The sequence below is a fragment of the Pongo abelii genome, chromosome 1, assembly GCF_028885655.2.
Source record: "Pongo abelii isolate AG06213 chromosome 1, NHGRI_mPonAbe1-v2.0_pri, whole genome shotgun sequence".
In the NCBI taxonomy this organism is placed as follows: Eukaryota; Metazoa; Chordata; class Mammalia; order Primates; family Hominidae; genus Pongo; species Pongo abelii.
In genome coordinates, this window is record NC_071985.2 from 115914109 (window position 1) to 115928579 (window position 14471).

General features: G+C 40.9%; 1 long non-coding RNA gene across 1 annotated transcript; it reads left to right on the top strand.

The window, feature by feature from the left end:
• The first annotated feature begins 1767 nt into the window (after window positions 1-1767).
• Window positions 1768-12153, top strand: LOC112132567 (uncharacterized). Its single transcript, XR_010138922.1, has 3 exons — window positions 1768-2026; window positions 10951-11072; window positions 11298-12153. It is a non-coding gene; the product is annotated as an uncharacterized LOC112132567 (long non-coding RNA).
• Window positions 12154-14471: the final 2318 nt, after the last annotated feature.

The window sequence follows — 14471 nt, forward strand, 5'->3', positions numbered from 1 at the left end:
ATGTTAATATTGAGATGTGAAGTACTATTCTCTTCATGGTGCTATTTGTTGCCTGAATACCTTGGTGTGTGTGTGTTGTTGTTGTTTTGTAGGTGCTGTGAGATTTATGCTTTAAGGAGGTTCTATTTTGGTGTACTTTGAAATTTTTTTTCAAGATTTAGATCTCCTTTTAAGCAGTTCTTGTAGTGCTGGCTTGTTAGTGGTGAATTCTCTCAGCATTTGTTTATCTGAAAAAGACTGTATCTTTCCTTCATTTATGTAGCTTAGTTTCACTGGATACAAAATTCTTGGCTGATAATTGTTTTGTTTAAATAGGCTAGGAGGATAGGCTCCCAATCCCTTCTAGTTTGTAGGGTTTCTGCTAAGAAATCTGCTGTTAATCTGATAGGTTTTCTTTTATAGGTTACTTGATTCTTTCTTTTGCCTCACAGCTCTTAAGGTTTTTTTCCTTCATCTTGACTTTAGATAACTTGATGACTATGTGCCTAGGCAATGATCTTTTTGTGAAGAATTTCCCAGGTGTTCTTTGAGCTTTTTTTATTTGGATGCTTAGATCTCTAGCAAGGCCAGAGAAGTTTTCATCAATTATTCCTCAGATATGTTTTCCAAACTTTTATATTTCTCTTCTTCCTCAGGAACACCAATTATTCTTAGGTTTGCTCATTTAACATAATTCCAGACTTCTTGGAGACTTTGTTCATTTTTTAAAAATTCTTCTTCTTTTTTTTTTTTAAAGCCTTGTCTTTGAGCTCTGAAGTCCATCCACTTGTTTGATTCTATTGCTGAGACTTTCCAGTGCATTTTGCAATTCTCTAAATGTGTCCTTCATTTCCAGAAGTTGTGATTGTTTTTTATTTGTGGTATTTCACTGGAGATTTTCCATTCATCTATATCTTTTTTTGTTTTCATATCTTTAAGTTGGACTTCATCTTTCTTTGATGCCTCCTTGATTGTCTAAATAGTCAACCTTCTGAATTCTTTTTTTGGCAATTCAGAGGTTTCGTCTTAGTTTGGATCTATTGCTGGTGAGCTGATATGATCTTTTGGGGGTGTTAAAGAAACTTATTTTGTCATATTACCAGAAGTGTTTTTCTGGTTCCTTCTCATTTGGGTAGACTATGTCAGAGAATATCAGAGACTCAAGGGCCGTTGTTCAGATTCTTTTGTCCCACAGGGTGCTCCCTTGATGCAATGCTCTCCCCTTTCCCCTAGGGATGGGGTTTCCTGAGAGCTGAACTGCAGTGACCATTTTTCTTCTGGACCCAGCCACTCAGTGGAGTTACCAGGCTCCAGGCTCTGGAGTGTCTGCAAAGAGTCCTGTGATGTGATCCATCTTCAGGTCTCTCAGCTGTGGATACCAGCACCTACTCTGGTGGAGGTAGCAGGGGAGTAAAGTGGACTCTGTGAGGGTCCTTGGTTGTACTTTTGTTAAGGGCACTGGTTTTGTGTTGCTTGGCTTCCAGCTAGGAGGTGGAGATTTCAAGAACACATCAGCTGCGGTTGTATAAGGAAGATATAAGCTTGCCCTAGGGTGAGGTGGTGGGCAGGGCCATAGAGCTACCAAAGGATTATGTCCTTTGTCTTTGGCTACCAGGGCAGGCACAGAAAGACCATCAGATGAGGACAGGGTTAGGTGTCTGAGCTCAGACTCTTCTTGGACACGGCTTGCTGTGACTGCTGTAGGGGATGGGGATGTGGTTTTCAGCCAATGGAGTTATGTTCCCAGGGGTAACATAACTGCTATGTCACACAGGTCTCCAGGGAAATGGGGAAAAACCAGCAGCCATAGGCCTCACCCAGCTGCCATGCAGCCCACAGCTCAAAAGGCTGGTCTTACTTCCACCGTGCTCCACAACAGCACAAGTTTATTTCCAGGCAACCAGTGAGGAAGGCTGAGAACTTGCCCCAGGCTACAGACCTCTCAGTTAAGAAAGCAAGAAGATTCACTGTTCCTAGGCTGTCCCATGGAGGCTGCAGCAGCAATCCACCTCTTTTTAATGGTCTGTGGATTCTCTCATCTTTGTTGGTATGTTTCTGTGGCAGTTCTTGGAACAAAATTCACGGTGTGGGCCTCCATATGCTGCTCTGTTCATCAGTGTGGGATCTACAAGTTAGTCCTGCCTCCTATATGCCATTTTCCTTGATTTTCCCTAATGTTAGTACTCTTAAAGCTAGCTTTGCTTCCAAGGCATCCTATAACATTAACCTTGATGCCCTTGACCTTGAGACAGGAGTAAATGAAGCAGCTAGTTTCTGTGGGCTGTTCTCTCTGATAGGAGGAAATCCACTTCTTGAAAGCTCCTCTTCCACCTCCTCCTCCTCCTCCTTCTTTTTGAGATGGAGTCTCGCTCTGTCACCCAGGCTGGAGTGCAGTGGCACAATCTTGGCTCACCACAACCTCCGCCTCCCGGGTTCAAGCAATTCTCCTGCCTCAGCCTCCCGAGTAGCTGGGACTACAGGCGCGCGCCACCATGCCAGGCTAATTTTTGTATTTTTAGTAGAGACAGGGTTTCACTATGTCGGTCAGGCTGGTCTTGAACTCCTGACCTCATGATCCACCCCCCTCGGCCTCCCAAAATGCTGGGATTACAGGCGTGAGCCACCGCGCCCAGCCTCTTCTTAAGCCCCCTGAAGGTTAATGGGCAGCCTGCTGATGGTGAGGGTGGAAGAAGATTCAAACATTCAAAGTGATGTCTTTTTTTTTTTCTGGGAATTGTTTCTCTATTTTCTCCAAGTCACTTCACGCAGGGATCATCTAGTGTGAGTGGGGAACCTGCCTCAGGTCCCTGGGCTCTTTTCTGGCTGCTATCTGCCCTGCTCCTCATGGATGGTCCCAGTCATCAACTTCCCAGCACATACAACCCTGTGCCAGTTCTCAGATGAGTCCTGACCAGCCCCATTTTCATACTTCAGGTCAGGGATCTGGTTCTTAAGGCAGACCCCTTGCTCCCAGCCAGTCACACTCAGGCAAATATATTGTTTAAAAATATTTATTCAGCATCTACTATGTTTCAGGCACCATGCTAAGTACTGGCAATTCTGAAGCAAACAAGACAGACCTAGGACATAGCCCAACCTAGAAGGCAGGCACTAGGCAAGTAACCACTCTGAAATGTCAGGATCGTTTGTAAAAGGGGCCAGACATCAGGGTGCCATGGGGAATTCAGGAATCAGCTCAGTTAGTGCTCTAGTCTAGGTGTTAGGAAGATGGCGGGGGTTTTAGGTAAAAAGAATGATGTTTAAGCTGAGATCTGAAGAACACATAGTAGTTAGCTAAATAAGGCAGTAAGGATGGCATGGGCATAGGGCCAGAGTGAAAAAAAGTGGCATATTTAAAGAACCAAATAAAGTTGACTATGCCTGGAACTTACACATGGGGTAGGCATGCGGAGCACTGCCACAGGAGAGGCGTGCAGGGGCCAGGCTGGAAGTGCTTCAAACAATGGCAGTAAAAAGTAGGTCCTTTTTCTTTGGAGCAATAGAAATAAGACAGATTTTAAGCAATGCTGTGTTTTTTTTATTTATTTTTTTATTTTTTATTTTTATTTTTTTATTAAAGACTAGAGTTTCTTCACTGCTATAATAGAGAGCAGAAGATACCTTGTTGTGATGTTACAGAAATTCCCAAGCACCGAGCTCTTCACAGTCACATTCTTATAAGCCAAATATCAACTTCATGCCACACAAATATACCATAAAATTCGTGATCAGGAAATGAAATTAAGAGAACAAAAATCTAAATATTGTTTTTAGTGATAACCCTCATGTTCTTTTTCCTAGTTCTGCCATTATTGCAAGACTCTGGTTCTATAATATTTGTATGGACGGTTTTTGCTTACTTTTGGCTTCTCCTTTTAATTGTCTGCAGAATGTCTAATTTGTCCTGGAATAGTCAATAGACTTACCCACCCAATTACACACTCCAAGGAAGTTACAAAAATCGAACCTGGAGTCTAGTGGACCCTTAACCCAGATTTCTCCAACAGTGGTACCTTATTTACCAGCATTACAATATCAAAACCGGGAAATAGGTATTGGCGCAATACTATTAACTAAATCACAAATTTTAATTTGGTTTTCACATGAACTCCCTCTCTCTCTCTCTTTCTCTCTCTCTCTGTGTGTGTGTGTGTGTGTGTGTGTGTGTGTGTGTGTGTGTGTGGTTCTATGCAATTTAATCCCATATATACATTCATGTAACCACCACAATCAAGATACTGAACTGGTCCATCACCATAAAGGAGCTCCCGCATGCTACTCCTTTCTATTTGCTTTCCCTTGGCAACTACTGATTAGCAGTATTGTTTTTAAGGTGTCTTCTTGTTGCTGGGTACTCTTTTAATCTGTTGTCTCTAGTTGCTAATAAAATTCCATGTAAATGGCCGGGCCCGGTGGCTCATGCCTGTGATCCCAGCGCTTTGGGATGCCAGGGCGGGCGGATCATGAGGTCAGGAGATCGAGACCATCCTGGCTAACACGGTGAAACCCTGTCTCTTGCAGTGACCTGAGATTGCGCCACTGCACTCCAGCCTGGGTGACAGAGAGAGACTCCGCCTCAAAACAACAACAACAAAAAAAACCATTCCATGCAAGTACCAAATTTTACTTATCCATTCTCCTGGTCATGACCTAGAGTACCTACAATTCTTTACAAGAACAGACATTATGGGCCCATGTGGGTACTTCTCTAAGATGTATTAATATATAGCCAGGAGTGAATTTTTTGGTGCCAAATGCTGTACGATTTGTTGATTTGACTCAGCAGTGCCAGATGCTCAAAATGTATCCCTTTGACCAGAGTCTACTTAATACATAGCAAGAGTGGATGGGGCCAGGCACAATAACTCAATTCTATAATCCCAGTACTTTTGGGAAGCTAAGGCAGAGGATCACTTGAGCCCAGGAGGTTGAGACCAGCCTGGGCGGCATAGGGAGACCCCGTCTCTACAAATAATGATAATTTAAAAATTAGCCAGATGTGTCATGTACCTGTGGTCCCAGCTACTTGGGAGGCTGAGGTAGGAGGATCACCTGAGCTGAGGAGGTCAAGGCTGCAGTGATTGTGCCACTGTACTCTAGTCTGGGTGACAAAGCAAGACTCAGTTTCAAAAAAAAAAAAAGAGTGGATGGAAAACGTAGTCTTAACTTCACAACTGTGTGTCCAGGTAAACTTTTATCATTAGAAGGGGGCCAATTAGCAATGATGGCAAGAGCTTCTATTCCTAGCCTGTTAAGGCTTTTGAGTAAATATTTGGTTTTACCCCTTCCATCCATGCATACATTAATATAATCATGATTTTTCTCCTTTAGACTATTAATGTTGTAATTTTATTGGTAGATTATTTTTATGTTGCCATTTCCTTACATTGCTGGGATAAACTCCACTTCATCATGATATGTTTTTAAAAATATAGTGTTGAATTTGTTTGTTAATATTTCATCTAGAATTTTTGCATCTACATTTATATGTCAAATGGGCTTGTAGTTTTATTTTATTTATTTTTATTTATTTATTTATTTTTTTGAGACGGAGTCTCACTCTGTCCCCCAGGCTGGATTGCAGTGGTGTGATCTCGGCTCACTGCAAGCTTCACCTCCTAGGTTCATGCCATTCTCTTGCCTCAGCCTCCCGAGTAGCTGGGACTACAGCAGCCCACCACCATGCCAGGCTAATTTTTTGTACTTTTTTTTTTAGTAGAGACAGGGTTTCACCATGTTAGCCAGGATAGTCTCGATCTCCTGACCTCATGATCCACCCGCCTCGACCTCCCAAAGTGCTGGGGATTACAGGCGTGAGCCATCACGCCCAGCCAGTACTTTAAAAAATGTATTAATTTATAGTTAATTGTTCACAATATTAATTATTAATTTTAAAACCTCTGCTGTGTCTGTGGTTATTTCCCCGTTTGCGTTCAGTTTTTAAATTTTGTACTTTCTACCTCTTTTTTTTTTTTCACTTTAGTAGCCTTGCCACATCTATCTTATTAATCTTTCTGAAACACCAGTTTAAGGTTTTATTAATCTTCTCTGTTTTGTTGTTGTTTTTCTTAGGTCACTGATATCTGTTCTATCTTTGTTATTATTTCTTTCTTTCTGTTTTTTTGCTTGTCCCTTCCCCGTATTCTTGAGTATTACTCTTTGTTTTCAATCTGTCTTATATCTTGATAAATGTAATTAAAGCTATACATCTGTCTCTAAAACCTACTGTAGATGTGGTTCAAATTTTGAAGTGTTTTCATTACCAGTTTTATATATTTATTAGCTTCATTTGCCATTATTATTTTATTATCAAAACTTTCATTTTACTGTTAGACCAACTATTAATAATTGTTTTCTGGGTTTTCTAGAAATAATGCATTTCTAGAAAAAAATTCTATTTCTAGAAATAACATAGTTTTAGAAAAATGTTCTGTAGTAATCTAACAGTTTTTTCAGTACACTTTTGAAAAATATTTTATAATTTTAATTCATTATGATTGAAAATATATTCTTGATAACATTCATTCATTAGACTTTCTTGTAACTTTCTTTGCGGATTAATATGTGATTAATTTTTGAAATTGTTTCATACATGCCCAAAAAGAATATGTGTTCTCTGTTGGATATAAATAAAGCTTATTAATTAAAATACTTGGATTTCTATATCACTGCTTTTTCTCTGTTTAACCTATTCATTTCTGAAGACTCCATTTCCTCCTCAATAATTTTTTTGTGTTAAAACTTCCAATTAAAATTATTAATTTATTTATTTGCTATGAAGTTCTGTCGATTGCCTTATTTTTTTGTTGCAATATTGTCAGGTGCATATGTGTTTGCTCTACTATTCTTTCAACAAGTATGGTTTCCTTTTTTGTCCTTTGAATTTTTCTATTAGATATTAAGATTGTTGCTTCAGCTTTTTTTTGGATCATATTTTCTTTATTTTCAACCTTTCTGTATTCTTTATTTGTAAAGTTGTCTTCTGTAAACAAGATATTGTTGGATCTTCAAAATGCTCAATTTGAGATGCTCTCTTGATTGGTTGTTTAACCTATTTACATTTCTCATAATCACTTTATATTATTACTTATTTCTTCCATTTTATTTCATGTTTTTCATTACTGATATCTTTTTTTCTTTTCTAATTTTACTCTTCACTGAGTAGATACAATTTTCTTTTGCTGGTTTAAAAGAACATATTTCATTTTTGTTTTTATGGTCTTTGCTCTTAAGACACATATTTGTTTATTTATTCATCCTGACTTACTAAACTTATAAATACCTATTTCTTTCCTCCAATAAGGCATGTTCTCTTATGTCTTTGGACTCTTCTTTCTCTCTCCCCCACCAATACATATAACAACAACAACAATAACATACACACAAATGACATGGTCTAGATAGAATTTAGTTCTGGGTTTTTATGAATATGGTTTTTAATTTGTGTTTTCATCAGCCTTTGATTTTTTAAGATAACAATTAATTTACCAAATTATTTAATCACCCTAACTTCACATTTCTATACAACATCTGTTGTATTTATTTTCCTCTAATTTGAATATTTCTTCCAAGGGTTTTTCAAAGTAAGTCTTTGTATGACATAGGTTCTGAGATTTTGTATACCAGAAACTATGGTTGTTATGTCCAGAATTTTAAAATTATATCTTCATGTTTCATTGTCAATTTGTCTGTATGTAAAATTCAAGGTACAGTAGACCCTTTGAAAACCTGAGTGTGAATTGCAGGGGTCCACTTATATGTAGATTTTTTTCAACCAAATTAGATAAAAAATACGGTATTTGTGGGATGTGAAACCCACATATACAGGCAGCCGACCTTTCATATACATGGGTGGGTTCTGCAGGGCCAACAACAGGACTTGAGCATGTGCAGACGTGGATATATATGGGGGTTCTGGAACCAATCCCCCGCATAAACCTAGGGATGACTTTACAACACTTTAAAAATATTACTTCTTTGTCTTCTTGCATCCAGCATTGTTACTGAGAGGTCTCATGTCAATCTAATGCTTGTTCTTTTGTATGTTTTTCTCTCTGAAAACATTCTGAAAATTTCTTGCAGTCTTTGATGATTCTAATTCACAGTAAAATATCTAATTTTGGGGTTTTCTCTCTCTCTCTCTTTGGCTTTATATTATAGGCTCAATTTTCAACTTTATGTTTTTCTCCCTGTGGAATCTTTATTATCTGAATACTGATATTTTTATCCTTCATATCCCTATTGTTTCTTTTTTTTTTTAAAAGAAAAGCTCTTTTACTTTCCCCTGCATTCTTGCATAGGTCTTTGCAATGATCTTGCAGTTTCCTAATTCAGTCCTTAGCTGTATCTATCCTGCTTCATACTTCAGCTATTGTGCTTTTTGTTTCAACAGTTATATTTTTCATACCTGATATTTCCTCTTGGTTGTTCTTGCATCATATTGCTAACATCCTCCCTGATCAAGTTTTTGACAAGCCAATGAACCAGCTTGTACTGCTGGTACCTTCCTCCAAAACTGTAAACTACAGAACTATAGCAGAGAAAAGCTACAAAAGAGAAATAATCATGGACATGATAAACTAGCATGTAATTGAGAACCCTTTGAGAAGACTGAAGGCTCTTTTGAACCAGAATGTGAGCAAGCACATGTTGGGGGATGGGTGTCTGCAAACTGGGGCAGAGAAGGGCAGGACAGGAGAGAGCTGGTAAACTCTCTACTTGTTCACACCCTTCCTGCCTCATCACCACAGCAATCATCAGCAACAGTGTAGTTGGTCCAGTGGTGGAAAAGGGGATATGAGAAGAGGTAATCTGAAGGCAGTGCAAAAAGAAAGAAAAGGAAAAGTCTATACAGCCGATTCTCACTATTCATGGTAGTTATGCTCTGTAAAGTTATTGTAAACACTGACTTAGCAAACTGAAACATTGCTCTCAGGGGAAATACAGGGTTAGATTCGTGTGAGCCTTAACACTGAGTGAGTAAACAGTGAATCAACTGATCAATACAAAACCTAATTTTATGTGTGTTTCTGTTTAAAGACATCTTATTTGAGATATATTGTTGATGCATTAACATTGAACTCATGGCCACCAGCACTATGACTCATGCCTCAGAAAAGCTTGTATAACACATGTTTTCTCTATAAGCCACATGCATAGTTGATAGTTTGCCTAGAATACTAAGCTGAAAATCCCCCAGAATTTGAAAGCATCACTTTGTTGTCTTCTAGCTTCCAGTATAGTTGTTGAGAAATCCAGTGCTATTCTAATTCTTTCTAATTCTTGATACTTGGTAAGGTGTCTCTCTCTGTCTCTCTCTCCACTGCCTTTTCTCTTCTTCCTTCCCCTTACCCCTTTTCCTCTCTCCCCTTCTAATCTTTGTCCCAGTGTTCTGAAGTTTTACAATCATATATCTTGGTGTGAATACATTTCTTTCATGGTGCTAGGTCCTTGGTAAGCACTTTAAAAAAAATAGACTTTATTTTTCAGAACAGTTTTAGATTTACAGCATAATTCAGAGGAAGTTATAGAAATTTCCCATATCCCCCCTGTCTCCCCCAACACACATAGCCTTCGCCATTATCAACATCCCCAACCAAGACTGGTGCATTTTTTAACAATCGATAAGCCTACATTGACAAATCATTATCACCTAAAGTCCATAGTTTACAATAAGGTTCACTCTTGACGTACATTCTGAGTTTGAACAAATGTGTAAGGGCAAGTATCCACCATTATAGTATCAATCAAAGTATTTTCAAATCTCAGAAAACTGTCTGTCTCCTGCTATGTATCCCTTCCTGCCATCTGACACCTGGCAACCACTAATCTTTTTACCGTAGCCACAGTTTTGCCTTTTCCAGAGTGTCATATAGTTGGAATCATATGGTATGTGTAGACTTTTTAGATTGGCTCCTTCACTTAGTAATATGCATCTAAGTCTTCCATGTCTTTTCATGGCTTGATAGCTAACTTTTTTTTTTTTTTTTTTGAGACGGAGTCTCACCCGGTCATCCAGGCTGGAGTGCAGTGGTGCAATCTCGGCTCACTGCAACCTCTACCTCTTGGGTTCAAGTGATTCTCCTGCCTCAGCCTCCCGAGTAGCTGGGACTAAGGTGCATGCCACCATGCCTGGCTAATTTTTGTATTTTTAAGAGAGAGAGGGTTTCACCATGTTGGCCAGGCTGGTCTGGAACTCCTGACCTCAAGTGATCCACCTGCTTCGGCCTCCCAAAGTGCTAGGCTTACAGGCGTGAGCCACCATGCCCGGCCGATAGTTAACTTCTTTTGCACTGACTAATATTTCATTGTCTGGATGTACCACAGTTTATTTATCCATTCACTTACTGAAGGACACCTTGGTTGCTTCCAAGTGGTGTCATTATAAATAAAGCTGCTCTGGGCATGTGTGGGCAGTCTTTTGTATGAACAAGTTTTCAACTTCTTCCAGTAAATACCAAGGAATATGACTGCTGGATTGTATGGGGAAAGTATGTACAGTTTTATAAGAAACTGCCAAACTGTCTTTAAAAGTGGCTGTACCATTTGCATTCCCACCAGCAATGTTAGAGAGTTCCTGTTGCTCCACATCCTCACTGGCATTTAGTGTTGTTAGTATTCTGGACTTTGGCCATTCTAATAGGTATGTAGCAGTATTCTCATTGTTGTTTTAATTTGCATTTTTCCTGATGACATATGATATAGAGCATCTCTTCATGTGCTTAGGTGTTTGCCATCTGTATATCTCCTTTGGTGAGGTGTCTTTTAAGGTCTTTGGTCATTTTTAATCTGGCTGCTTGTTTTCTTATTGTTGAGTTTTAAGAGTTCTTTGTACATTTTGAATAATAATCCTTTAACTGGCATGTTTTTTGCAAATAATTTCTCATAGCCTGTGGCCTGTCTTTTCATTCTCTTGACTGTCTTTCAGAGAGCAAAAAATGTTAATTTAATTTAATTTAATTTATTTTTCAGACAAGGTCTTGCTCTGTCGCCCAGGTTGGAGTGCAGTGGCATGATCACAGCACATGGCAACCTCTGCCTCCCTAGCTGAGGTGGTCCTCCTACCACAGCCTCCTTAGTAGCTGGGACTACAGGTGTGTGCCACCCTGCTGGGCTAGTTTTTTAACAAAATTTTTATAGAAACAGGGTCTCACTATATTGCCTAGGCTGATATCAAACTCCTAGGCTCAAACAATCTTCCCACCTTGACCTCCCAAAGTGCTGGGATTACAGGCGTGATCCACTAAACCTACCCAAGAAAATTTTAACCTTAACGAAGTCTAGCTTATTAATTTTTTCTTTCATGGATCTTGCCTTAGATGTTGCATCTAAAGAGTCACTGCCAAGACCAAGGTCCTCCAGATTTTCTCCGATTATCTTCTAGGCATTTTATAGTTTTGCAACTAATATTTAGGTCTGGAGATGTTCTTCGCCAAGAGTCACCGCGGTTTCCTGCTTCACCTGTGCTTGGAGGGAACTGGCGCTTTTCCCGTGCCCCAGCAGCTGGCAGCTCAGAGCCAGAGCTTCCACCTCCTCACTGTGTGCTGAGACCGCCCTGAGGCCCCCGGTCAACCTGGCGCTCTACCCTCCTCCATCTACCGGTCCACATCTGACTGCTTTCACCGCCATAACGTGGCTTTGAGGAATTTTGCCAAAAACTTATTTCTTCACTAATCTCATGAGGAGAGGGAGCCCGCTGAGAAACTGATGAAGCTGCAGAAACAACGAAGGGGCGGAGTCTTCCTTCAGGAGTGAAGACACCAGGCGGAGAACCGGAGAACCGGCTGAATGCGATGGAGTGTGACTTACACTTGGAAAACACGTGAATCGGTCGCTATTGGAACTGCATAAAAACGACCCCCGCTTGTGTCACCTTATTGAGACACATTACCTCAATGAACTGGTGAAATCCATCAAAGAATTGGGTGTCCACGTGACCAACTTGTGCAGGACAAGAGCAGGGAATCTGGCCTGGCAGAATCTCTGGGAGAGAGGGATAATGACAGCTAAGACTTAGGCTCATTTCCTGTAGCCACGGGGTGACCTCTCTGGACCAAAGCAGTGCCTGCACGGTGGGGTTTCCTTTACCTTTTCTATAAGTTATGCCAAAACGTCCACTTAAGTTCTTTGATTTATACCATTCCTTAAAATAAATAAATTTGGTAGCCCGCCACCAAATTTAGGTCTGTAATTAATTTGAATTGATTTTTATGAAGGCTGTTAAATCTGTGTCTAGATTCATTTTTCTCTTTGGGTATGTGGATGTAAAGTTGTTCCAGCATTATTTGTTGAAGAGACCATTCTTTCTCCATTGTATGGCCTTTGCTCCTTTGTCAAATAAGGGGTGTCCAATCCTTTGGCTTCCCTGGACCACATTGGAAGAAGAAGAATGGGGTCACACATAAAATACACTAACACTGGGGAGGAGTCAAGATGGCCGAATAGGAACAGCTCCAGTCTACAGCTCCCAGTGTGAGTGACGCAGAAGACGGGTGATTCCTGCATTTCCATCTGAGGTACCGAGTTCATCTCACTAGGGAGTGCCAGACAGTGGGCGCAGGTCAGTGGGTGCGTGCACCGTGCACGAGCCGAAGAAGGGTGAGGCATTGCCTCACTCGGGAAGCGCAAGGGGTCAGGGAGTTCCCTTTCCTAGTCAAAGAAAGGGGTGACAGACGGCACCTGGAAAATCGGGTCACTCCCACCCGAATACTGCACCTTTCCGATGGGCTTAAAAAACGGCGCACCAGGAGATTATATCCCGTACCTGGCTCAGAGGGTCCTACGCCCACGGAGTCTCGCTGATTGCTAGCACAGCAGTCTAGCAATCAAACTGCAAGGCGGCAGCGAGGCTGGGGGAGGGGCGCCCGCCATTGCCCAGGCTTCCTTAGGTAAACAAAGCAGCCCGGAAGCTCCAACTGGGTGGAGCCCACCACAGCTCAAGGAGGCCTGCGTGCCTCTGTAGGCTCCACCTCTGGGGGCAGGGCACAGACAAACAAAAAGACAGCAGTAACCTCTGCAGACTTAAATGTCCCTGTCTGACAGCTTTGAAGAGAGCAGTGTTTCTCCCAGCACGCAGCTGGAGATCTGAGAACGGGCAGACTGCATCCTCAAGTGGGTCCCTGACCCCTGACCCCCGAGCAGCCTAACTGGGAGGCACCCCCCAGCAGGGGCAGACTGACACCTCACATGGCCTGGTACTCCAACAGACCTGCAGCTGAGGGTCCTGTCTGTTAGAAGGAAAACTAACAAACAGAAAGGACATCCACACCAAAAACCCATCTGTACATCACCATCATCAAAGACCAAAAGCAGATAAAACCACAAAGATGGGGAAAAAACAGAGCAGAAAAACTGGAAACTCTAAAAAGCAGAGCGCTTCTCCTCCTCCAAAGGAACGCAGTGCCTCACCAGCAACGGAACAAAGCTGGACAGGGAATGACTTTGATGAGCTGAGAGAAGAAGGCTTCAGACGATCAAATTACTCCGAGCTACAGGAGGATATTCAAACCAAAGGCAAAGATGTTGGAAACTTTGAAAAAAATTTAGAAGAATGTATAGCTAGAATAACCAATACAGAGAAGTGCTTAAAGGAGCTGATGGAGCTGAAAACCAAGGCTCGAGAACTACGTGAAGAATGCAGAAGCCTCAGGAGCTGATGCGATCAACTGGAAGAAAGGGTATCAGTGATGGAAGATGAAATGAATGAAATGAAGCAAGAAGGGAAATTTAGAGAAAAAAGAATAAAAAGAAACGAGCAAAGCCTCCAAGAAATATGGGACTATGTGAAAATCTACATCGGATTGGTGTACCTGAAAGTGACGGGGAGAATGGAACCAAGTTGGAAAACACTCTGCAGGATATTATCCAGGAGAACTTCCCCAATCTAGCAAGGCAGGCCAACATTCAGATTCAGGAAATACAGAGAACGCCACAAAGATATTCATCTAGAAGAGCAACTCCAAGACACATAATTGTCAGATACACCAAAGTTGAAATGAAGGAAAAAATGTTAAGGGCAGCCAGAGAGAAAGGTCGGGTTACCCTCAAAGGGAAGCCCATCAGACTAACAGCGGATCTCTCGGCAGAAACTCCACAAGCCAGAAGAGAGTAGGGGCCAATATTCAACATTCTTAAAGAAAAGAATTTTCAACCCAGAATTTCATATCCAGCCAAACTAAGCTTCATAAGTGAAGGAGAAATAAAATACTTTACAGACAAGCAAATGCTGAGAGATTTTGTCACCACCAGGCCTGCCCTAAAAGGGCTCCTGAAGGAAGTGCTAAACATGGAAAGGAACAACTGGTACCAGCCGCTGCAAAATCATGCCAAAATGTAAAGACCTTCAAGACTAGGAAGAGACTGCATCAACTAACAAGCAAAATAACCAGCTAACATCATAATGACAGGATCAAATTCACACATAACAATATTAACTTTAAATGTAAATGGACTAAATGTTCCAATTAAAAGACACAGACTGGCAAATTGGATAA